General features: G+C 36.6%; 1 long non-coding RNA gene across 1 annotated transcript; it reads right to left on the bottom strand.

The window, feature by feature from the left end:
* Nucleotides 1-2,203: 2,203 nt before the first annotated feature.
* Nucleotides 2,204-2,683, bottom strand: LOC131611759 (uncharacterized). The gene is made up of 2 exons (XR_009287118.1): nucleotides 2,589-2,683; nucleotides 2,204-2,471 (listed from the first exon to the last, which is right to left on the bottom strand). It is a non-coding gene; the product is annotated as an uncharacterized LOC131611759 (long non-coding RNA).
* Between the last annotated feature and the right edge of the window lie 23,092 nt (nucleotides 2,684-25,775).

The following is a 25,775-nucleotide window of genomic DNA, read 5'->3' as shown; positions in this document are numbered from 1 at the left end:
AAGAGGATCATGAGTCAAAGTATATTAAAGATTGTAGACTAAGTGAGAATTGGCCAAAATGAATATATTCAATTGAATAAGATTAAACTCACTTTATAAGTGACTCAATTTTGGACTTGTAGTCCGAACACCTCAAGGTGTGAAATCAATGGGATATAAATGAGTTTTTGTGAAAAAGCAAAATAAGAATGATATAATGTTTGATTTGTTACTCAACGGTTTTCACAAACACCTAAGATTGGTTTTGATGAAACATATCCACCTGTAGTGGATTCAATAAATTTTTAGATATTTTATTAGCCTTATAGTACATGAAGGGCTTAATATGAACATGATGTATGTTGTAACATCTTATTTATACGGCTCACTTGATAGTGACATTTACATGAAACTCCCTAAAAAGGGTTAATATATCAAAGACACATAATTTTGAATCTCGAGAAAGCTACTCCATAAAATTGAACAAATTTGTCTATGGGTTGAAACAATCTGGACGCATGTGGTATAACCGTCTTAGTGAATATTTGCTTAGAGAGGGATATACAAATAACTCCATTTGTCCCTGTATTTTTATAAAAAGATCAGGAAAAGAATTTGCAATAATAGTTGTCTATGTTAATGACATAAATATTATTGGAACTCCTGAAGAGTTTCCAAAAGCTATGAATTGTTTAAAGAAAGAGTTGGAGATGAAGGATCTAGGAAAGAAAATTATGTCTAGGTTTACAAATTGAGCATTTTGAAAAATGAATATTTGTACATCAAGAATTCTATATAGAAAAAGTGTTAAAACGTTTATATATGGACAAATATCACATCTTGTCTACTCCAATGGTTGTTAGATCATTAGATATAGAGAAAGATCCTTTCAGGCCTTGAGAAAATGATGAAGAATTGCTTGGTCCTGAAGTACCATATCTCAATATGATCGGATCACTGATGTACCTTGCTAATTATACACGCCCGATATATCATTTGCGGTCAATCTATTAGCAAGATACAATTCTTCACCTACACGAAGACATTGGAACAGAGTCAAACATATACTTCGTTATCTTAGAGGTACAATAGACATGAGCCTGTTTTATACCAAAGTATCCAAACTCGAATTAACAGGTTATGCAGATGCATATTACTTGTCAGATCCTTACAATGGTAGATCACTAACATGTTATTTATTTACATGTGGTAGTACAACTACTTCATGGAGATCGGTGAAACAAACAATAACAAAAACTTCATCTAATAATGCAGAACTTCTATCACTACATGAGGCAAGTTCATAATGCATTTGGTTGAGATCCTTAATCCAAAACATACAAAATACTTGTGGTATGTCTTTTGGAAAAACAAATACAACGACCATATATGAAGATAATACGCCATGTAACGTTCAATTGAAAGATCGTTACATTAAAGGTGACTGAACAAAACACATCTCTCCAAAGTTCTTTTTCACTCATTATATGCAGAAGAATGATGATATAAACAGCCAACAAATCTGTTCATGTGATAATCTTGCAGACATTTTCACAAAGTCACTCCCAAGTAGAACTTTTAATCAACTAGTACAAAATTTTGGTCCTCATCGTTAAAGAAATCAATGTTCAGCTGAGGGGTAGAAATAAGTTTATTTTAAAAGGATATTATACTCTTTTTCCTTCACTGGATTTTTTTCCCACTGCATTTTTTCTAGTTAAGGTTTTAACGAGGCATATCCAAAACAAACATCCAAGGGGGGGTGTTATGAATAATTGAATATTTGTTTCCTAATGGAAATATTATCTTATAAATAGGATTAATCTCTTTGTAGAAATACACCGATGAAATATTATAGAATTGTTCTCATCTTTCTCTTTTCTTTTATCTTCTTTCTCCTTATTTTATAACATTAAAGACATTTTAATTATATTTTATATTCATATTATAACTAAATATAAAGTATATTTGTAATAAATATTTTATTAACATTTTAATAAACTTTCTGTTCTCTTTTCCATTTTTGACATAATTCATTCTCATGTTCTTACATAAAAATGACATTCTCATATGATATGTTCCATATATATATATATATATATATATATATATATATATATATATATATATATATATATATATATATATATATATATATATATATATATATATATATATATATATATATATATCCTAAAAGCCTTACTTCTATATAATAATCAAATTAATAGATATCTTTTATTTTTCATAATATCTATTCTTACAAACTTTATTTCTGAACATACATAAGATATGCCTTTTATTTATTTAGTTTTTATTGATTGATTCAATGACTCAAGGACGACAACAACAACGCACACCCTTAAGAATAACTATAGCACAGTAACCAGTCTTATAGCCTTTATCATGACAATCTTTAATGCATTTTGTGTCCTTGCATTCACCATCTAGACATTATGAATACAAAAGACTATACTCACCGGTTGATAATCCTACAATAAAACAAATTTAATTTAGGTTTGTGTTAGTTTTTTTTAAATAATAGTTGAGTTTGATTATTGTATTTGAAGTAAACAAATCAAAAGATAAAATAAACGTGTATTCATTACCTGAAAGCAAAATCATTGAAATGATCAAAATAAAACAAAAAGAAGATCGATTGATATAAACGAAGGCCATTGTTCAAAATTTTATCTTATATTATTTTCTCTTGTAGATTTAAGACTTACATTATCATTATATATATACTATTGAAATGAAATTTAGAGCAGGTATAAAGTATGCATGAAAAGTTAAAATAAATAAATGCATTTAAATTCTTTTAATGTTTTATTACTTTATTTCAAATTTTGCATTTTTCATATATAATTTATTATTTAATTTGTCGAATGTCATTTATAATATAAAGAAAATTCATTTTTAATTATTTGAAGCTTTGTGCCAAAAAAAATTATTTGAAGCATTAATGATCAATTAGTATATTTCTTGGAAATATTTATTTGATTATTTGTAATTACTTGAGTATTATTTGAAGCATTTACTTGAAGCTTTTTTCTTTTCTTTTTTTCAATCTCAATAACATTTACAAACCAACATTTTAATATACCACACCATATTATTAAAATTTTAGCCCTCAATCCGGAAACAAATCTAGTTCCTAACCAACCAAATAATCCATGTTGTAGCTAGGCAAGCAACTTTTAGCTTGCCATTTTTAACTTTTTTTCTCACTATAAAATGAGTACCAATCCATAAAATTCGAAAGGTAATCATCCTCCTCCCCTTTCAATTTTCCGGTCCTAATTGATATTTCCTTCCATATATTCTTAATCACCTGGCAATTGAAAAAGGAGTGTTATCTATTTTCCAATTCAATACCACAAAAAACACACTTTACATTGTCTATAGAAAAATTATTACCTCTATACATCAAATTATCATTTATTGGAAGTCTATTAACAAAAAATCTCCAACCAAAAGCCTTGATTTTAAAAGGCACTTTCGATTTCCAAATCAAAACAAATCATTGTTATAAATATATATTGTAACGGTTTCTTAAAGAGTGGAACGGTTAAGATAAAATATTTGACATATTTCAAAAAATAATTTGAATATTAATCAATTTACTATGGTTTTTGACATGCAAGATTTGCAAGAAACTCTATTTTGCATAGGCTCCTACGGCGCTGACAATCGGCATGAAGACCTGTTATAATTAGTTCTTCTATTTAAAATGATATCTTTGTCACCAACTTAACCTCATGCACAAAAGAAATCTGTTGCACAAACTCTTCAAAACGCACAAACATGTCAGTTTTAAATTTGTCAAGTCTTGCCTCAAAGGTAACTATCTCTTAATCAAGATGTCTGAAGAGGCTTATAGAAAAGAACTCGAGCACTGCAAAAATAATTCACATAAGATATTGATCACTAGAATTGGTAACATGACATATTGAAGGCATTAGAATTAAATGATAAACTCATTAAAATAACGAGTCCAATCATTTACTAGGATTTAACTTCTTTGGGACTGCTATTTAGAATTCTGATTTAAATCAAGAGAGAATCTCAACAAAATTTAAAGTGTAAGGATATAAAATGTTAAACTCATCAAGATCAAGAGCGACAGTGATGATAATTTTAAGTTTTCGATTGCGCTGCAAATTTTATTTTTCCTCTTGTTCTAGTGAACTTCCTTTTTGGTTACACAACACCATCAACTTGATTTGTGAAAACCAAAGAATCATTTATTACATATTTCCAAAATCACCCTTCTATAAAGGCTCTCTCATCTTTTTTTCCCACGAAACATATATTTCTTTATAAAAGGATGATAGTTTGTGTAATGATTCATTTGAAGTCATATTTTTCTTATGAAACGATAAGTCTTAAATTTGGAGTTTGACTTTGATGCCTCTTATGGATCAAGTAACTTCAAACATAAAGAAGAATAGATTATAATATTGAGTTGATTTTCTATTTGAACGACGTGATAGGTAAGTCATGATAAGTGGCACCCTTCTTACAGAGATGATATATATATATATATCCAATTTTTATAGCAATCAAAGTGTTATGAATTCGTAAATGACTTGTTATTGTTGAAAGTAATTCCTTGTATCGAAGCAGGTTGCTCGAAAAATACAAGGGAGTATTGAAAAGATTTGTTTGTGTAGGAACAGTTTGTTACACACAGCTTTGTTTTAGATCTAGATAGATTTAATTTAGATTTAAAATAGATTTGATTTGATTTAGTTTCAAAATAGGTATTTTTGGCTATTATAGTTTTGGGCTTTGGCTTAGGGAGAAAGTTAACCTAAATCTATAAATAGGGAGTAACCCTCATTATTTTGTAATCAAGTCAATTGAATTGTATTCACAGAATTTGAAGTTGCAAGTAAATAACAAAGTTTTCTAGAGTTTGTGGGCAGAGAGTTACTCTGCAGAAACCCTAATCTCTTTTCTTATTTAAAATTTCCTTTCTTATTTTCATTGTTATCGTGTGGTGGTAACAATCTTGTTCGTCAAGATTGATAGAAATTCATCATAGGTTTTGGTGGATTTCCAACATCTGGTATCAAGAGCTCCAGTTTATCGATCAAGGGAAGAAGAAGAAAATCACGATGGTGGTGAATTATGGGAATGGAAATTAGTGCAAACAGATGAAAGTTCTATTCAGGTGTGCGTCAAGGTCTTTGGGATCTTGTAAAGGATGGAGTAGAAGAACTTGAAGAAGACGCTCCAGCATAAGAAATAGAAGAACATGAAGAATTAGAGAAGAGTTATAAAGCACTCTTTATAATCCATCAATGTCTGAGTCCAGACAACTTCGAAAAGGTTAGTGACTCTGAATCTGCAAAAGAAGCTTGGGAGATTTTTGAAAAATCTTTTGGAGGCGTTGAGAAGGTGAAAGAGGTGAGGTTACAAACTCACAAAAGAACGTATGAACTGCTTCAGATGGAAGATAGTGAAAGCATAACTGATGTCTTCACTAGGGTTACGAAACTAGTGAATCAAATCAAGATATGTGGAGAAACATTAACAACAAGAGCTATTGTTTCTTAGATCTTGAGGTCTTTGGCCCCTAAGTTCGACCACGTGGTGGTATCCATAGAAGAATCAAAGGATTTTCGAAATTAACAAAGGAGGAGCTTCAAGGGACGCTTGAATCTCATGAACAACGAATGGATGAAAAAGCAGCAAGCAAGTCGAAGAGTGATTTGGCTTTGCAGGCTCAGTCGGCAAACAAAGGCAAAGGAAGTTGGAATGGAAATAAAGGAAGATGTGGCTACAATAATTCAACTGGTTGAAGTCAGCAAGAAGGAAACTAGAATCACAAAAAATACTCATACCAAAGCAACCAAAAAGGTGGTGTTGCAGGTAGAGGAAGAGGTGGTGGTCGAAAGCTTGACAAGAGTCACATTCAGTGTTTCAATTGTCAGAAGTATGGTCATTATTCTACAAAGTGTCCAGAAAAGAATAAGGATCAAGAAAGTGATGTAAAGCTTACAAAACAAGAAGAAGAAGAAGAAGAAGAAGAAGAAGAAGAAGAAGAAGAAGAAGAAGAGATGATGCTGATGGTCACAACTAAAGATGAAGATAAATTCAAGGACCAGTGGTACTTGGATTCAGGATGCTCATCACACATGTCTGGAAGGAAATATTGGTTTTTCAACATAAAGTCCTCAATGAAGAACATGGTGAAATTCGCAAATGACAATACTCTAGCAGCTGAAGGTATTGGAGACGTTCTAATTATGAGGAAAGATGGCAAAAGGTCAGTAATTTCCAATATGTTGTACATACCAGTCATGAAGAGCAACTTTCTCAGCATTAGTTAGTTGGTCGAAAAGAACTTCAAAGTGTCGATCAAAGACAAGATGATGAGAGTCTTCGACGCAAGTGGAAGGTTAATCTTGAAGGCTCCTATAACACCCTTCTAAAACCCCGCGGAAATTAATAAAATAATCAGATTAACATGAAACAAGGGTGCCACAATTTAAAACAAAATAAAACAATTATGAGTCATCTGTCATGCTTTATTATGAACGATTCACCAAATAACAAACTCATGTTCAACACAGCAGAATTTTATTCAAAACGACATAGCATAAACATCACTAATGCATAAACCAATAAAACATAATCCAAAATCCAACGAAACGAAGTATAATAATTAAAATCTAAGTCTATTGTTCCGCAGTGTTACAATCAAAGCATGACACCGACACGACGCGAAATAAATGGATTAACTCTACGAGCTATCCTCACCAAAGCAATAAAGCCACTACTCCTCAATCTGAAAATGTCAACATGTAAGGGTGAGTCTCATTCACAATTAACAAATATTATGCGTTCATAAGCTATAAAACGTCATAAGTATATCATTCATTCAATCACAATATTATTCAGATTTTCAGACATGAATTCAACAACGACAACAATAAGTACGTCACCAAAATATAACACTGGAAGCCATCCAATCATGTTATAACTATAATGCATATGGAATATACTAACTCTATGCATGTGGTACCAAACATGGGATTAACCTATCTGATCGATCTAAACATCACCGAGATACGGCCCTACCGACACAAATTCCACACAATGGGAATTATGCCCTCCACTGATCCAAATGTCACCGAGATTCAGCCACCAATGTTTATGAATGCATGCAACATATAACATACTTACCATCACCAATCATGATGAATAACTCATATCAACACCACATCACCGAATAAAGTATGTACATGTCTCAGCATCATTCAAATCATTCACATATTCATCATAATAATCATAATAACAATCACAATCAATCCATCACGACATCAAATACATTGTCACACCTAACCTCATATGCACACAATGTTTAATTTCGCCAAACTAATTAAATTGGTATTTTAAAATAAAATCGGGCCACTGCCCATCTCACTATTTCATCTTATAAAACATTTAATTAGCTTTTCAACGCCCGAGACGGCACTTAAAACGGATACACGGATCAAAAGATATGAATTTTAGAAAATAATTTATTTTTCAAAAACACATAGCGGTAACCGGTTACTTCAAATGGAGTAACCGGTTACTGCCTGACGGACAGACCAACATCCCTATTCGTAACAGCGGTAACCGGTTACCTCAATCCAAGTAACCGGTTACTGCCTCCCAGACAGCAACAATAACAAAAAATCCAACAGTGGTAACCGGTTACCTCACCTCAAGTAACCGGTTACTTCACAACGAAACTTGCTTTTTCGTCTACGTAACCTCAGGTAATCGGTTACCACCCCCAGGTAACCGGTTACCTCGTACTTGCAACCCCAAAATTCACTTTTTGACAGCATCTATCCATTTCCAACTCACTCCAATTCATACCAAAACGATTATCACATAAAAACAACACCAATTCACTTATTATAGCACAACTCTAACATGTTTTAGAAATCAATTAACATCATATGCAATCATCATCATTCAAATTCATCAAATCTCCCCAAAACCCCAAAATTCCCAAAATCTAACACATATCACAATTGAATCAAATAACACCTTACTCAATTATATTACCCATGAATACATAAGAGATGGTAATCGGAAGAGTCCCCCCTTACTTTAGAGTTTGATCTTGGTTCTTCCTCTTCTTCCTTCAAGGCTCTCTTTCAGGTTCAGCTCTTTCTCTTCTTCAGACTCCTTACTCTTTTATTTTCCAATTTTCCTTATTTCCTTCTATTATGAAAAATAGACCACTTTAGTAAAAATACATAACAATCACACCCCCTTTCTACTAACCACAACTCTGGCCCAATTATATTATTTTCTCAATTCCCCCAATAATTCAATTAAAATACTAAACAATTTCAATTAATTAATTTAAATCTTAATTTACTTTATATAGAGAAAATATGGGGTGTTACACACTGATTCAAGTTGGTGTAGTGATGCTGAGGATCGAAAAGTCCACAGCAGGTTATGTGTTTATGTTAGGTGGTGCGCCAGTTGCTTTGAGTTCGAGAAAGGAACCAGTGGTGGCATTATCATCATGCGAAGCTGAGTACATAGCTGCTTCTCTTTGTGCATGTCAAGCAACGTGGATGGTGAACTTGGTCAAAGAGATTACAGGTAAAGATCATGGAGCAATCACCATGAAGATCAACAGCATGTCAGCTATCAACCTGGCGAAGAATTCAATAGCGCATGGTCGAAGTAAGCACATCGAAATGAGGTTCCACTATCTTCGAGAGCAGGTAGCTAAAGCGAAGATGAATTTGGAACATTGAAGAACTGAGAATCAGATTGCAGACATCATGACAAAGGGAGTGCAGGTCGAAATATTCAAAAGACTAAGAGCTATGATGAATATAGATAGCTTAGACACAATGAATTAGGTGGTGTGTTGAAAGTAATTCCTTGTGTCAAAGCAGGTTGCTCGGCAGAGACAAGGAAGTGTCGAAAAGATTTGTTTGTGTGGGAACAGTTTGTTACACACAAATTTGTTTTAGACTAGATAGATTTAATTTAGATTTAAAATAGATTAGATTTGATTTAGTTTCAAAATAGGTATTTTGGGCTATTATAGTTTTGAGATTTGGCTTAGGGAGAAAACTAACATAAATCTATAAATAGGGAGTAACCCTCATTATTTTGTAATCAAGTCAATTGAATTGTATTCATAAAATTTACAGTTGCAAGTGAATAACAGCGTTTTCCACAGTTTATGGGCAGAGAGTTACTCTGCAGAAACTCTAATCTCTTTTCTTCTTTAAAATTTCCTTTCTTATTTTCATTGTTATCGTGTGGTGGTAACAATCTTATTCATCAAAATTGATAGAAATTCCTCAACGATTATAACAATCATGTTCAATTGTCAAATAGGTGTAGATTCTTGTTTTGTTCTCACATTCGAGGATCCGAAGAGTTGTGCTAAAATTGTGTTTAGACTAAATTTAGATTAGAACATAATCATAAATATATCTAGAATCTCAATTAATTTTATTCTTAAAATCTGAATTAAGTTTTTCTTAACATTCTAATTTAAAAAAATAGATGATAAAGGATTTGATAATTATGTATTCGGTATGAAAAGAAAGTTTGTTAATTAAGTAATTCTACTTATATTTTTTTTTCTCTCTTGAGACATACTTATCTACAAAGTTTTCGAGGACCACCTCAAAATACTATTATGATAAAACTATATAATAACTTTTAATAATTATATTATATAATATTACAGTTTTTAATAATAACTTTTCTACCATTTTCCCTACCTTATTAATAATTTAAAAGAATTCACATACATTTAAAATATTCCCTCTCTCTTAGACTATCACCCTAACCTCTATTATCCTCCAAGAAGATGTGTGAATATATTCCAGTTCAAATTATAAAGCATTCAAACATTCAGGAATAAATATTTAAATTTGCAAATTTAACATGTTTACTAGCATATATTAATCAAATTTAATATAACATGTTTACTAGCATATATTAATCAAATTTAAATATTTACGTTATTTTACAATTTCCTTACAAATCTTAATTCTAAACATACTTAAACTATGTATTTTATTTATTTAATTTTATTGAAGGGTAAAATAACTCATCCTTCACGCTATGCGTTCGAAATGCTCATTTCACTTATATATTTTTTCCTACACCACCGCGAACATATTAGATCATCCTCAATACTACACCACCGCGAACATATTAGATCATTCTCAATATTTAGAGATACATCTCTTAACGCATTTTTTTCCACATACAACTGAAGTAAAAATTGTGAGAGATCCTTATTTTGTAAAATATTAATCCAGATAGGCATATCCATATGAGTAAAATGTTGATTTGGAGATGCACTTCCAAAATATTCTTTACTTCATTTGTTATTGAGCACTCTGTGAGGAATACAAAAGGAATTAGACAAAATAATGAGGATGGAAGTGACATTATGCAGAAAACAACAAATTCAGCTATGCAGCAGGAATGGATGGTATCAAATCCGGAAAGGAAGGCTACGAGATTTAGTACCAAGGCCAAGGTGTCTAACAAACAATTGAAAGATTTTGTGCTTAAATAGAGAGAATGAGATTGTGACTGGCAGGCAATGATTGGAGATTCTAGAACTTCTCTCTCTCACAATATTTTCCTTCTGTTAAGGCCTCTATTGTTGCTCAATATTCCACTATATTGCATTTAGATTGCCTAAAGTTTACTCTAATTGTATTTTCTTTTAGAGCAACCATTATCATCTTTAATAAATTGAGCTTGATTTCATTTCATTTATACTGCTGTTGTGTTTTGTAACCATAACATTTGGTGCTTTCATTTCGAGCTCCAATGGTTAAAAATACTTGCTTGAAAGACCTAGCTATTGATATGAAACAAGTTCAAACCGACCTTCATCGCGTCCTTGAGATGTTACAGCTACGTGACATACAATACGACGGCAACAGAGCAAAAGATCTAGAACGAATGGATCACTTAGAAACAAGCCTTCAAACGTTGCAATCCTCACCGCAACACTCATTTCAGCGCTCCTCTACACCATCATCGCAACAACTGTTTGAGGTGCGCAACATCAAACTTGATTTTCCCCAATTCGACGGCACCGACGTGTTGCAGTGGATCTTCAAGGCCGGGCATTTTTTTTAACTATTACAAGACGTCGGACGATCAACAACTCACAATCGCTTCCATTCACTTGGACAAAGATGTTGTACCATAGTTTCAGATGCTCAATCGGAACTCCCCATTTCAGTCGTGGGTAAGTTTCACTCGCGCCCTAGAAATGGAATTCAGACCATCTTTGTATGATTGTCCTTGTTCATCTCTCTTCAAGCTGCAGCAAACCCAGTTGGTAAGTGATTATTATCAGGAATATGATTTTCCTCGTTCATCTCTCTTCAAGCTGCAGCAAACCCAGTTGGTAAGTGATTATTATCAGGAATATGATTTTCCTCGTTCATCTCTCTTCAAGCTGCAGCAAACCCAGTTGGTAAGTGATTATTATCAGGAATTTACTTTTCTTGCAAATCGTGTTCATGGTGTGGGCTCTGAGGCTCTTCTGGACTGTTTCATAAGCGGGTTAAAACCCGATATCAGGCGGGATGTTTTGGCCCAAAACCTAGTGAGTATCACAAGGGCGGTTTCTTTAGCAAAACTGTTTGAAGAAAAGTATCAATCCAGACCCAAACCATATATACCATCCACCCAATCCAAAAACTCCCACCCGACCCGAAACATATCATTACCCCCTTTACTTCCCACACCAAATTTGCGACCCAATGCTAACCCCAATCAGAACCCCTCTGTCAAACACATTTCCCTCGCCGAGATGCAGCTCCGTCAGGAAAATGGTCTTTGCTTCACTTGTTATGCTCCTTTCTCTTAGGCTATGTTTGGGAGTTTGGAGGGGAAGGGAGGGGAGGGTTTTGGAAAATAGGAAGAATTGGATGAAAATGATAAAAAGATTTTGGGTAGGAGGGTTTTGGAAGGTTTGAGTTTATTCATAACACCAAAACCCCATAAAATGGGGAACTAAAAAATTGTATTGAAGGAGGGTTTTGAAGGGCTTACATAAATTTTCTAAATATCTTTTAGGTTGTTATAGTATTCTGAAAATTAAAAATTTACTAATGATAATGACTCCTTTATCATTTAAACAAAATCATTTTTTAAAAAAATGTCAAATATTTTCTTATATTTTTTTAAAATTTCATTTTTGGAAGACTTCCCCTCCCCTCCCCTCCAAACTCCCAAACATAGCCTTACTCTCATCGTTGTCCCAACAAACAATACTTGCTACTTCATTGGGATGATGACCAAACCTCACCATCTGAACCAGACCCACCGGACCTTAACCTCAACCTCACTAAATTCATTGATACACCTGACCCAGGCCATCACCTCTCCTTCAATGCCCTTCGAGGCTCACCAGGGGTTGGTACTATGCGATTCCAAGGAAAGATCAATGAACTTACTGTGCAAGTTTTACTCGATAATGGAAGCTCGGACAACTTCATTCAACCGCGTGTAGCTCAGTTCCTTAAATTACCAGTCACACCGGCTGCTAATTTTCGGGTTTTGGTTGGAAACGACAATTCACTCAATGCAGAAGGTCTTATTGAGAAACTATAATTGCACATTCAGGGTAACACTCTGACACTTTCGGCATACTTGTTGCCTATCACAGGCGTAAATATGGTTCTTGACGCCGCTTGGCTCGCCACACTTGGCCCTCACGTTGCGGATTATAGATATTTGTCTATCAAGTTCTACCTTGGTAGTACCTTTGTCACATTTTATGGTGAAACTGATTCAGTCCCTCGACCAGCCCAATTTCACCAGCTCCGTCACCTTCATCATACAAATGCTATTTCCGAAATGTACTCGGTGCAAATCCAACCTTGTAGTAACAACAGTGGCGAGTTACCAACGTATCTTGATCCTGCATTACATGTTATTCTACTGGATTTCATAGATGTTTTTGCTGCACCATCTGGGTTACCACCTCCTATGTTTCAAGATCATGTTATTCCTTTGATGGAAGTAAAATCCTATCGTTACCCCCATAGCCAAAAAGCTCAGATTGAGTTAATGGTGGCCGATATGTTAGCTAAAGGAATCAAACAACCGAGTACCAGCCCCTTCTCATCGCCGATGTTGTTAGTAAAAAAGAAGGATGGTACATGGCACCTTTGCACCGACTATAAGGCCTTAAACACAAACACGGTTAAAGACAGTTTTCCGATACTAACGATTGATGAACTCTTGGATGAGTTATTTAGAGCTACTCACTTTTACAAGCTGGATTTATGCTCTGGTTACCATCAGATAGTTGTGAAACCAGAGGATCGCTACAAAACTGCGCTTCGAACTCATCAAGGGCTATATGAATGGTTGGTGATGCCATTCAGATTAACAAATGCTCCTGCTACATTTCAGAGCTTAATGAGTCAGGTATTCAACACCTCTTACGCAAGTCGGTGCTCGTATTCTTTGATGACATACTCGTTTATAGCTCTTCTTGGATTGATCATTTAAGTCAACTACATGAGGTATTGCAACCGTTGAGGTCTCACTCTTTATTTGCTAAATTGTCCAAATGCTCTTTCGGCCTTCACAAGATTGATTATACCGTGTCCGTCCAAGGGGTTTAGATGGATAAGTCCAAGGTTAAGGCTGTGTTGGACTGGCCACTCCTAACAAATATCAAACAACTCCATGGATTTTTGGGCTTGACCGATTATTATCGTCGCTTCATAAAAAATTATGCTTCTGTTACCTTGCCCCTAACTACACTTTTGAAGAAGGATCAATTTATTTGGACTCCTGCCACTTCTGAGGCTTTTAATAACTTGAAGCAAGCAATTACTCAAGCTCCTGTGCTAGCTTTACTAGATTTTTCACAAGTCTTCGTGCTAGAAATAAATGCATCCGGTTTAGGCATTAGGGATATATTAAGTCAATCAAAGCATCTAATATCCTATATTTCGAAGAAACTCAACCCAAGAATGCAACGACAGTCTGCTTATGTTAGAGAGCTTTTTGCCATCACTGAGGCTATGAACAAGTTTAGACACTATCTCTTGGGCCACAAATTCATCATCCGGACTAATCAAAAGAGCCTCAACTCCTTAATGCATCAAACCATTCAAACGCCAGAACAACAAGGTTGGTTACACAAGTTCTTGGGATTTGATTTTGTTATTAAATATAAATCGGGCAGCGACAATGTGGCAGCAGATGCGCTCTCGCGATCCTTTTTCATGGAAATTTTCAATCACCAGTCATCTCTGTTGAACGAGATTGATAAAGCTATTCAAGATGTAGAATTAACTCAAATAAAAGCCCAATGTGCTGCAGGATCTCATCCTGATCCAAACTACCAGGTGCAACATGGATTGTTATTTTGGAAGCATAGATTAGTGGTACCCACCAAGCCAGTTATCATTACTCAAATTTTGCGCGAATTTCATTCCTCTCCGATTGGCGGACATGTTGGCATACACATAACAAAGGCTCGAATTTGTCAACAATGTTTTTGGCCGCACATGCGTCGAGACATCATCAAATTTGTATTAGAATGTTTAATCTGTCAGCAAGCAAAGTCGTCCAATGCATTGCCGGCAGGTTTACTACAACCTCTTCCTATTCCAATGCAAATATGGGATGATGTGGCAATGGATTTTATCACCGGTTTACCTATGTCTCAAGGTTTCACCGTCATCTTAGTTATTATTGATCAATTTTCAAATTATGCTCACTTTGCTGCCTTAAAGACTAATTATTGGACCTCCACAGTTGCTGAAACATTCATGCATCATGTGGTTAAATTGCATGGGATTCCAAAAATTATTGTCTTTGATCGTGACAAGGTTTTCACCAGTCATTTTTGGCAGAAACTATTCAAGTAAAGTGGCACTTCATTGGTTATGAGCATCGTTTATCACCCTCATACAAATGGACAATCAGAGGCTTTGAATAAATGCATGGAACTTTACTTAAGATGCTTTGCGGGTTCTAATCCTAAATCTTGGGTCCGTTTTCTTGATTGGGAGCAATATTGGTACAACACCTCATTTCAAAGTAGCATTGTGATGACTCTGTTTCGTGTTGTTTATGGACGAGACCCTCCAAGTCTTGTCAAATATGAACTTGACTCACAGGACCCTCCTGCTTTGCAACACCTGCTGACAGAACGATATATCCTATTGCAGCAATTGAAGCACAATTTGACTAAGGCACAAATTTTTATGAAGAGGTTTGCTGATAAAAAGAGACGCTTCCTTGAGTTCCAAGTTGGCGATACGGTGTTGGTTAAACTACAACCGTATCGACAACACTTGGTGATCCTTCGTAAAAATCAGATATTGGGTCTCATGTATTTTGGTCCTTTTCCAGTGACTGCAAGGATTGGTGTTGTGGTTTATAAATTACAATTGCCTCCGGGAGCTAAAATACACCTGGTATTTCATATGTCGCTTCTAAAACCATGTAAGGGAGATCACACGGTACCGTATTTACCTATACCTCTACTAAATGATTACAAAGGACTAGTGTTCTCTCGTCACAAGATACTACAAAATCGTACCATTGCTAGCAATGCTTAATCCATTGTGCAAGTGCTGGTCCAGTGGGAAGGATTAACTGAAAATGAAGCCACTTTCTAAGCAATGGTAGAAACCATTGATGAAGAACTTGAATAACCAGCAAGAAGATGAAGAAGATCAATAGAGAAGAAAGAGTTTCTGTTATTCATGCTTAAGAGAGAGTTAGTTACATTAGTTACACAAGTATATATAGCTTGGAACAAACTATAACAAACTTAACAGAATAAGTAACTAACTAAACTAAGCTAAGGCCAATCTAAATTGGACAGCTGGCATCATTTTAGTTCTCCTTCTTCATTATTTGTTACCCCCCACAAGCTTGGGGTTGGTATCTACCAAGGCAAGCTTGGACAAGCAATTTAAGAAAGGCTTAGGTCCAAGAGCTTTTGTAAAAACATCTGCAGCCTATGCATGAGAAGGAACTAGCAGAAGTCTCATAAGTCCAGCCTGAAGTTTCTCACGTACAAGATGACAATCAATGTCCAGATGTTTTGTGCGCTCATGAAAGACCGGATTGGCTGAAATGTGTAGTGCACTTTGGTTGTCACAGTAAATAATAGGAAGACGTGATGGTCGTTGCTGAAGATCCCGAAGAAGAAAGCACATCCATTGAAGTTTGCAGGTAGCTGAAGCTAAAGCCTGATATTCAGCCTCAGCAGATGAACAAATCACAATCACTTGTTTCTTTGATTTCCATGAAACCAAGGACTTTCCTATAAAAAACAATAGCCAGAAATGGATCTGCTCGTATCGATACAACCACCCCAATCAACATCACTAAATCCAAGGATTTGCAATTCAGAAGATTGAGAAAGGAATATGCCACGAGCAGGTGATCTTTTGAGATACCGAAGAACATGCAAAGCCTCTTTGTAATGTGTCTCAGTAGGGGCACTCATGTATTGAATGAGTTGTTGTGTAGCAAAAGCAATGTCGGGACGTGTCGTTGTCAAGTAGACTAGTATACCAACAAGTCTAGGATATGCTGTCACATCAACAAAAGCTGAACCATTGTCATGTGACAATCATGTGGCAGCATTCAAGGGTGTGGACATAGGTTTACAACCTATGAGGCCTGCATCTTTCAAAAGATCCAAACAATACTTACGTTGGCAAAGAGTGATCCCAGTGGAGGATCTAGCAACTTCAAGGCCAAGAAAAAAATTTAGTTGACCTAAGTCTTTTATGCGAAAGGCTTTGTTCATAGCCAATTTCAGATCATTAAATCTTGTAAAGAGGTACCTGCCAAGATAATGTCGTCCACATACACAAGGAGTTCTGTGAAACAGGTGGAATAAGACTTAATAAAGAGTGTGTGATCAGCATGCGCATGGACAAACCCCTAAGCTTGAAGAAAATTGGTAAGTTTCTCAAACCATTGTTTACTTGCCTGTTTTAACCCATATAAAGACTTAATGAGCTTGCATACTTGGCCTGGTTTGGAAGGCATTACTCCTTGAGGTATCTTCATGTAAACTGCCCCATGTAGATCTCCATGGAGGAAGGCATTGTTAACATCAAGCTGATGTAAATGCCAACCATGGATAGCAGCTAGAGCTAATAGCACCCTGACTGTAGAGAGCTTAGAAACCGGAGAAAAAGTTTCAAAATAGTCAAGGCCTTTAGTTTGAGTGAACCCTTGAGCTACCAACCTGGCTTTGAAGAGTTATATGGAACCATATGCTTTTCTTTTGATCTTATATACCCATTTACTTCCAATAAGAGAGATATTTGGGGGAAGATCCACAAATTCCCAAGTATTGTTGCTGTGAAAAGCATAAATTTCACTTTCCATAGCTTGAATCCATCGAGGGTCTTTAGAAGCCATAAAATAGTTAGTAGGTTCAGTTTCAGATGCCAAGGCTAAAATATAAGCCTGATGAGATGGTGATATATTAGAACATGAGAGATAATCTTGGATAGGATACTGACATGAAGAAGCAGTTATAGAACTGCAAATGTAATCTTTCAAATGTGCTGGAGGTGCATCATTTCTAATTGATTTTCTAAGAGAAATGGGAGCGGGATTGTTAAGTATAGGAACCTCATTAGAATTCACAATAGGTGATGTAGATGCATTATGATCTATGGTTTTAGACTCTACTGAATGAGTATTGTTGGACAGTGGAAGATCTACCTGGAGATCAGAAAGACTCATAGCATCATCATGAATTTCATGGAAAGTAGGAGACAAATTCTCAGCTTGATAATTAACATACAGGTCATGAGGTAAATCTGTAGAGGATTTAGTATGACAAGGGAATTCCATCTCAAAGAATTTAACAAGGAGAACAAATCCTTTCATACCTGACTTGTAACCCAAGAAAACACATTTTCTTGCTCGAGGATCAAATTTGTATCTATTTGTTGGTAAAGTAGATGCATAACTAAGACATCCAAAGACTCTTAAAGAAGTGAGGTCAGGCAGCTCATTATACATTAGCTCATAGGAGGACTTATTTTGAAGAAGTTTTGTGGGAATTCTATTCATGAGAAACACTGAATGTAGCACTGCATAGGACCAGTATTTCTTTTGCAAACCAGCCTGAAACATAAGTGCTCTACTGATATTCAAAATGTGTTGATATCTTCTCTCCACTCTCCCATTGTGTTGTGAAGTATATACATAACTTTTCTGATGTACTATGCCCTTAGAAGAATAATAAGATGACATCATGAATTCCAGGCCATTATCACTTCTTAGTATCTTTATTCTTTTCTTAAATTGATTCTCTACCATTGAGACAAACTCTTTAATTCTTTGAGAAGTTTCTAATTTGGATTTCATCATGACAACCCAAACATGTCTACTATAATTGTAACGCCCGTAAATGTGTTTTTCTGATTAATTGTGATGTTTGCTACATTTTCCTAATTTTACCGTTTTCGAGTCGAGTCAGTCGGTAAATATTAATTATGCTAATATTTTAATTATTACTTTCCATGTGTGTAATTATTAGGTTTTGGGTGTTAAATTGGTTAGAATTAATGTTTAGTAACATTTGGGCCAAAATTAGAATTAATGAGAGTTAAGTGGGTGAAAATGAGAAGTAGAGAAATAGAAAGAGATATAGAGAGAAAAAGAGATATTTTGATATAGAAAGAAAGAGAGATATTTTGGAGAGAAAGAAAGAAACTTGTGAAGAGAAGAGAAGAAGAGAGTTGTAGAATCCAAACCAAGCTAGAGCCAAGAATCCAACCAAGGTAAGGGGGATGAATATAGTTTATCTTGATTGTATGATCCTTGTAGTTTGTTTTTGTTCTTGTTCTTGAACATTTTCTATGCTTTTGCCAAAAATGTTAGGTTATGAGTTTTGTGAGTTTTGAAGTTATGAATATGATTTTGTGGTGTGTATGTGTTGTATGAAGATAGATATCTTCATTGATCATGGTTGCTATACATTTCTCCATGTTTTATTATTGATGAAGGAATTATTAGGTTATTTTACATTTAGTGAATGAACCATGAATCATTGGTTGTTAGCATGAATATATGGCATGTATGGATTGTGTAGGAGGTGTAGGGAAGTTCCCATGAGGTTTTGGGATGGTTGATTTGGGTTTAGCAGGTCTGTTGCAGGACTGGTTTTTCTGAGTTTTCGCAGGTTCGCTAAGCGGCCCTGGGTCCGCTAAGCGGAAGAAGATATTTTTGGAAATTTCGCAGAAACCGCTAGTGCGCCGCTAAGCGGAGCTTCTTGCATTTTTTTTTCATTTTGCGACTGGAATGTTCGCTAAGCGACTAGTTGCGACCCGCTAAGCGGCCAGTGCTGGAACTTGTTTTTCCAAACTTCGTTTTGCTCTATCTTTTGAACCGGAGGTCGTTTCTATGTGCCGTTCGAATCGTTATGAAGCTTATTGAGCATGCTTTATGATAAAGAGGAGTGTATTGGTGGTTGAATGAATTTTTCATAAATGTATTTTGTGAAATGATATTTGCTAATCAAGTATGTTTTGACGGTATATGTGTGCTGTGTGAATTTGAACGCCTGAGTGACAATTTTGGTGATGTATCCGTGTGGATTAATATAACCGGTGTGATGTGGATATGTGACCGAGTTATATTATTGTTGTTGCTGTTGTGTAATCGAGTCGTTTGTATGCACAGCATAACATTTCAATACGTTAATGGCGGAATGTTGTTAACTGATGGCCTGCGGGCATGGTTACCAGTAGGAGCTTAATGCTCGGTAACGGTATATTAGCCTGAGTGGTAAGAGGTCATCAGTGGGAGCTGCGTGCTCGATGACGACAGCCTGCGGGCTTCCTGAGTGGAATAAAGTCCCAGCATAATGCTTGGCAGGTGTTTTTGTCATAATGACAAGGAGGAGTCTTACTCCGGATTTGGTACCACATGCATACGCATAGTCGAGTCTCATTCATCATCGTCAGTCTTTATAATTATGTTATCATTCATGTACCGTATTACTTATATATTGACTGTGGTTGACTTGTTGGATTATCTTGTTATATGATTCTTAATGATATTTGTGGGCATTACTATATTGATCATGCTTTCATTATGAATTATATTCTCACCCTTCTGCCTTAATGTTACCTACTCGTGGGTAATGTGCAGGTGATCCGCAAGTGTAGGTGCTCTCTTTGTAGTCGTCCGTTTTGGTGTCGTCTGCTCGTGATACGTAACACCTAGGGGGGGATCGAACACTTATTTTGTAGATAATGCTTATAGGATCCTTTTGATGTATATTTGATCCTTTATATGCATTCGTATTATGTATTTTGGATACCTTCTCATGCGATGTATTTTGGAGGAATGTTGTGGATATTTTGTTACCGATGCATTTATATAAGTGTGAATACATTCAGGTGTTTATGAATATCCGTCCTCTTTGATTATTTGTGTTACGCATCTTTTGCGAGTATGTTATGTTTGGTTATGTGGTTACTTAAGTGTAACGCCCTGATTGTTTTTATGAATTTAATTTTTATACTCTGATATTTGTACCTATATGCCTGGGTAGAATTGGGGTGTTACATTAGTGGTATCAGAGCGGGTCGGTCTTGTCCGACCAAGTGTCGTGTCGTTTGGTCTAACAATTCTTGTGTTATTCTTTGGGCTTACTTCTCTTGGTGTTATTGTGAAGTTTAGAGATGGCTGGACGTAATGACGCTGCTATTGCTGCTGCATTGCAATCTATGGCTGAAGCTATGCATACGGATGAGAATGCAAGGACTCGGAGTTTAGCGACTTTCCAGAGGGAGAATCCTCCTGTGTTTAAGGGAACGCATGACCCCGAGGGAGCCTTGACTTGGATGAAGGAGATGGAGAGGATCTTTCGTGTGATGGATTGAACGCAAGAGCAGAAAGTCAGGTATGGCACTCATCAGTTAGCTGTGGAGGCTGATGATTGGTGGCTGGAGACTTTGGCAAGGTTAGAAGCAACCGGTGAAGAGATTTCCTGGAGGGTGTTCAAGAGGGAGTTTTTGAGGAAGTATTACCCGGAGGATGTCCGTGGAAAGAAAGAGACTGAGTTTCTAGCGTTGGTTCAAGGCAACATGTCTGTGTCTGAATATGCGGCAAAGTTTAATGAACTTGTGAAATTCTACCCACACTTTGTTGGTGAGGGGGCAGAATTTTCTAAGTGCATTAAGTTCGAGAATGGGTTGCGTTCTGATATCAAGAAGGCGATAGGTTATCAGAAGATTCGGGTATTTCCAGATTTGGTGGACAGATGTAGGATTTATGATGAGGATAATAATGCTCATCATAAGGTGATTAATGAAAAGAGGAACAAAGGTCCTCAGAATCGTGGGAAGCCGTATGATGGAGGGAAGGGTAGGCAAAGGATGAATTATGGACCAAGGTTTAGTGGGGGAGATGCTCCTGCTAAGATTGTATGTTTTAAGTGTGGTAAACCTGGCCATAAAAGTAATGTCTGTAATGGTGACGCGAGGAAATGTTTCAAGTGTGGGAGGGCAGGACATATGTCATCCGACTGTACGTTCAAGGGAATAGTGTGTTTTAATTGTGGTGAAGAGGGACACATGAGCGGTCAATGTCGGAAGAAGAAAGTTCAAGCTGGTGGGAAGGTGTTTGCGTTGGCTGGAACTCAGACGGATAAGGGTGATCGACTGATCAGAGGTACTTGTTTTATTAATGGCATTTCTTTAATTGCTATTATTGATACGGGTGCTTCGCATTGTTTTATAGCCGATGATTGTGTTAAAAGATTAGGTCTTGTTATGTCTGATTTGGTTGGTGAGATGGTTATCGATTTACCAGCAATGGGGTCGGTGACTACTTCTTTGGTTTGTAAGAATTGTCCGGTATCAATCTTCGGTAAGGACTTTACTGTTGATTTGATTTGTTTGTCGATGAACGAGTTAGACGTGGTTCTGGGAATGGATTGGTTGATGAATAATCGTGTCCATATCGATTGTTATCATAAGTTAGTGAGGTTTCCATTTCTTGAGAAGGATGTGGATTTTGATGTCTTATCTACCAAGGAGTTGAATCGACTGTTAGAAGATGGGGCACAATTGTTTGGTGTGTTTGCATCGTTGACTGTGGAGAGTCGAGCTGCAGTTGGGGATTTTCCAGTAGTGCGAGAATTTCCCGAAGTGTTTCCTGAAGACTTTTCTGATGTGCCGCCAAGGAGAGAGGTGGAGTTTTCCATAGATCTAGTTCCTGGTACGAGGCCTGTTTCTATGGCGCCATATAGAATGTCGGCATCAGAGTTAGTGGAATTAAAGAAACAATTGGAAGAGTTTCTAGCAAAACATTTTGTGAGGCCTAGTGTTTCACCATGGGGAGCTCCAGTTTTGTTGGTAAAGAAGAAGGATGGAAGCATGAGGTTGTGTATTGATTATCGCCAGTTGAACAAGGTGACGATTAAGAATAAGTATCCGCTTCCTAGGATTGACGACTTGATGGATCAGTTGGTGGGGGCCAGTGTGTTTAGCAAGATTGATTTAAGATCTGGTTACCATCAGATTCGGGTGAAGGAGGAGGATATTCAGAAGACTGCGTTTAGGACTCGGTACGGGCATTATGAATTTTTGGTGATGCCGTTCGGGGTTTCTAATGCACCTGGTGTGTTTATGGAATATATGAATCGCATATTCCATGATCAGTTGGATAAGTTTGTTGTGGTCTTCATAGATGACATCTTGATTTATTCTAAGTCTCCGGAAGAGCATGAGGAGCATTTGCGTGTTGTGCTACAGGTTTTGAAGGAGAAGCAGTTGTATGCTAAGTTATCCAAGTGCGAGTTCTGGTTATCAGAGGTGAGTTTTCTTGGTCATGTGATTTCAGGTAACAGGATTGCAGTGGATCCATCCAAGGTAGATGCAGTGCTACAATGGGAGGTTCCGAGATCAGTTACTGAGATCAGAAGCTTCTTAGGTTTGGCGGGTTATTATCGAAGATTCATAGAAGGCTTCTCGAAGTTGGCACTTCTGTTAACTCAGCTTACTTGCAAGGGTAAGGCGTTTATTTGGGACATAGTTTGTGAAAGGAATTTTGAAGAGTTGAAGAGAAGGTTGACTTCAGCTCCGGTTTTGGTTTTACCTGATCCTAAGGAACCGTTTGTGGTGTATTGTGATGCATCGCATATGGGGTTAGGTGGTGTTTTAATGCAGGGAGGTAAAGTGGTGGCTTACGCTTCGAGGCAGTTAAGGATTCATGAGAAGAATTATCCCACTCATGATTTAGAGTTAGCTGCGGTTGTTTTTGTATTAAAGATTTGGAGGCATTATCTCTACGGTGCAAGGTTCGAGGTCTTTAGTGATCATAAGAGTTTGAAATACTTATTTGATCAGAAAGAATTGAACATGAGACAACGTAGGTGGTTGGAATTCCTAAAGGACTATGACTTTAGCTTGAATTACCATCCTGGTAAAGCTAATGTGGTTGCCGATGCTTTGAGTCGGAAATCGTTGCATATGTCCGCGATGATGGCGGAGGAGTGGAAACTTTTGGAGCAGTTTCGTGATCTTAGTTTGGTATGTGAATTGACACCAGATAGTGTGAAGTTGGGTATGTTGAAAGTGACGAATGATTTTCTGTCAACCGTTAGCGAGAGACAGAGGATGGATGTGAAACTTGTTGATTTGTTTATAGTGGCAAATCAAAGTGATGATGGCGACTTCAGAGTGGATGGTCAGGGTGTTTTGAGATTCCGTGGTCGGATTTGTGTACCTGATGATTCCGAGCTGAAGAAGATGATTTTAGAGGAAGGTCATAGAAGCAGTTTGAGTATTCATCCGGGAGCCAATAAGATGTATCAGGATTTGAAGAAGATCTTTTGGTGGTCTGGTTTGAAAAGAGATGTGGCTCAGTTTGTATATGCGTGTTTGGTATGTCAGAAGTCGAAGGTGGAACATCAGCGTCCTGCAGGGTTGTTGCAACCGTTGAATATTCCAGAGTGGAAATGGGATAGTATTTCTATGGACTTTGTGACGAGTTTACCAAATACTGTGAGAGGCTTCGATGCGGTTTGGGTGATTGTTGATAGGTTGACAAAGTCTGCTCACTTTATTCCTATTAACATCACTTTTCCAGTTGCGAAGTTAGCTGAGATTTATATCAAAGTGATTGTGAAACTACATGGTATACCGTTGAGTATTCTGTCGGATAGAGATCCAAGGTTCACATCAGATTTTTGGAAAGGTTTGCAAGAGGCTCTAGGTTCTAAGTTGAGGTTGAGTTCGGCTTATCATCCTCAGACAGACGGTCAGACCGAAAGGACTATTCAATCGTTAGAAGACTTGTTGAAGGCGTGTGTTCTAGAGAAGGGAGGTTCGTGGGATACTTATCTTCCGTTGATAGAATTCACTTACAACAACAGTTTTCATTCTAGTATCGGAATGGCAGCTTTTGAAGCGCTATATGGTCGTAAGTGTAGAACTCCATTGTGTTGGTTTGAATCGGGCGAGAGTGTGGTACTCGGACCTAAAATTGTAAGAGAGACTACAGAGAAGGTGAAATTTATTCGTGAGAAGATGAGAAGTTCACAGAGTAGGCAAAAGAGTTATCATGACAGGCGAAGGAAAGATTTGGAATTCCAAGCGGGTGATCATGTATTCTTAAGAGTTACGCCCATGACGGGTGTTGGACGAGATTTGAAATCGAGGAAGCTTACTCCGCGTTTTATTGGTCCTTATCAGATATCGGAGCGAGTTGGAAAAGTTGTGTATCGGGTGGCGTTACCGCCACGTCTTGCTAATCTGCACGATGTATTCCATGTGTCTCAGTTGAGGAGATACATTGCGGATCCGTCCCATGTGATTCAGATGGATGATGTGCAAGTGCGTGAGAACCTGACGGTTGAGACGATGCCAGTGCGTATTGAGGATCGTGAGACTAAGACTCTGCGAGGCAAGGAGATCGTCTTGGTGAAAGTCGTATGGTTAAGTGCGGCAGGTGAGAGTATGACCTGGGAGTTGAAGAGTAAGATGCGAGACTCCTATCCTGAGTTGTTTGTAGCAGGTAAATTTTTATTTTCGAGGACGAAAATATTTTAAGTGGGGGAGGGTTGTAACGCCCGTAAATGTGTTTTTCTGATTAATTGTGATGTTTGCTACATTTTCCTAATTTTACCGTTTTCGAGTCGAGTCAGTCGGTAAATATTAATTATGCTAATATTTTAATTATTACTTTCCATGTGTGTAATTATTAGGTTTTGGGTGTTAATTGGTTAGAATTAATGTTTAGTGACATTTGGGCCAAAATTAGAATTAATGAGAGTTAAGTGGTGTCATACCCCAATTTTTGACCCTAAGATCCTATATCATTCATATCCCAATCACTAATCAAGAGCTTCACTTGGAAGTTTGTTTATGGTGTTGCACTCACCTCATCAATGAGAGGGACCATCAAGCACCAATGATTGTTTATCTTTTATGCATATTATACTAACCCAAATACCAAAAATATTGCTTTGTTTCTTTGTAGGCTTTTGTTTTGTAGGTACCAAGCCAAGACATACAATGAACAAGGCATTTTTCACTTTTCTGACTGATGAAATTGATTTCCCTACTGGGTAAATCGATTTCCCTGCAGCAATCTTCACCAAAATCACATTCTGGACAGCATGAAATCGATTTCCCTCCTGGGTAAATCGATTTCCCTAGTGTATTTTGCGCCAATTTCTCTTCTGGAACAGAGTGAAATCGATTTCACTCCTAGGGAAATCGATTTCCTTAAGGCGAAATTCAAAA

Source organism: Vicia villosa, linkage group LG6 (genome assembly GCF_029867415.1).
Source record: "Vicia villosa cultivar HV-30 ecotype Madison, WI linkage group LG6, Vvil1.0, whole genome shotgun sequence".
In the NCBI taxonomy this organism is placed as follows: domain Eukaryota; kingdom Viridiplantae; phylum Streptophyta; class Magnoliopsida; order Fabales; family Fabaceae; genus Vicia; species Vicia villosa.
Note: the sequence above shows the minus strand (reverse complement) of the source record. Positions and strands in the feature narration are given on the sequence as shown.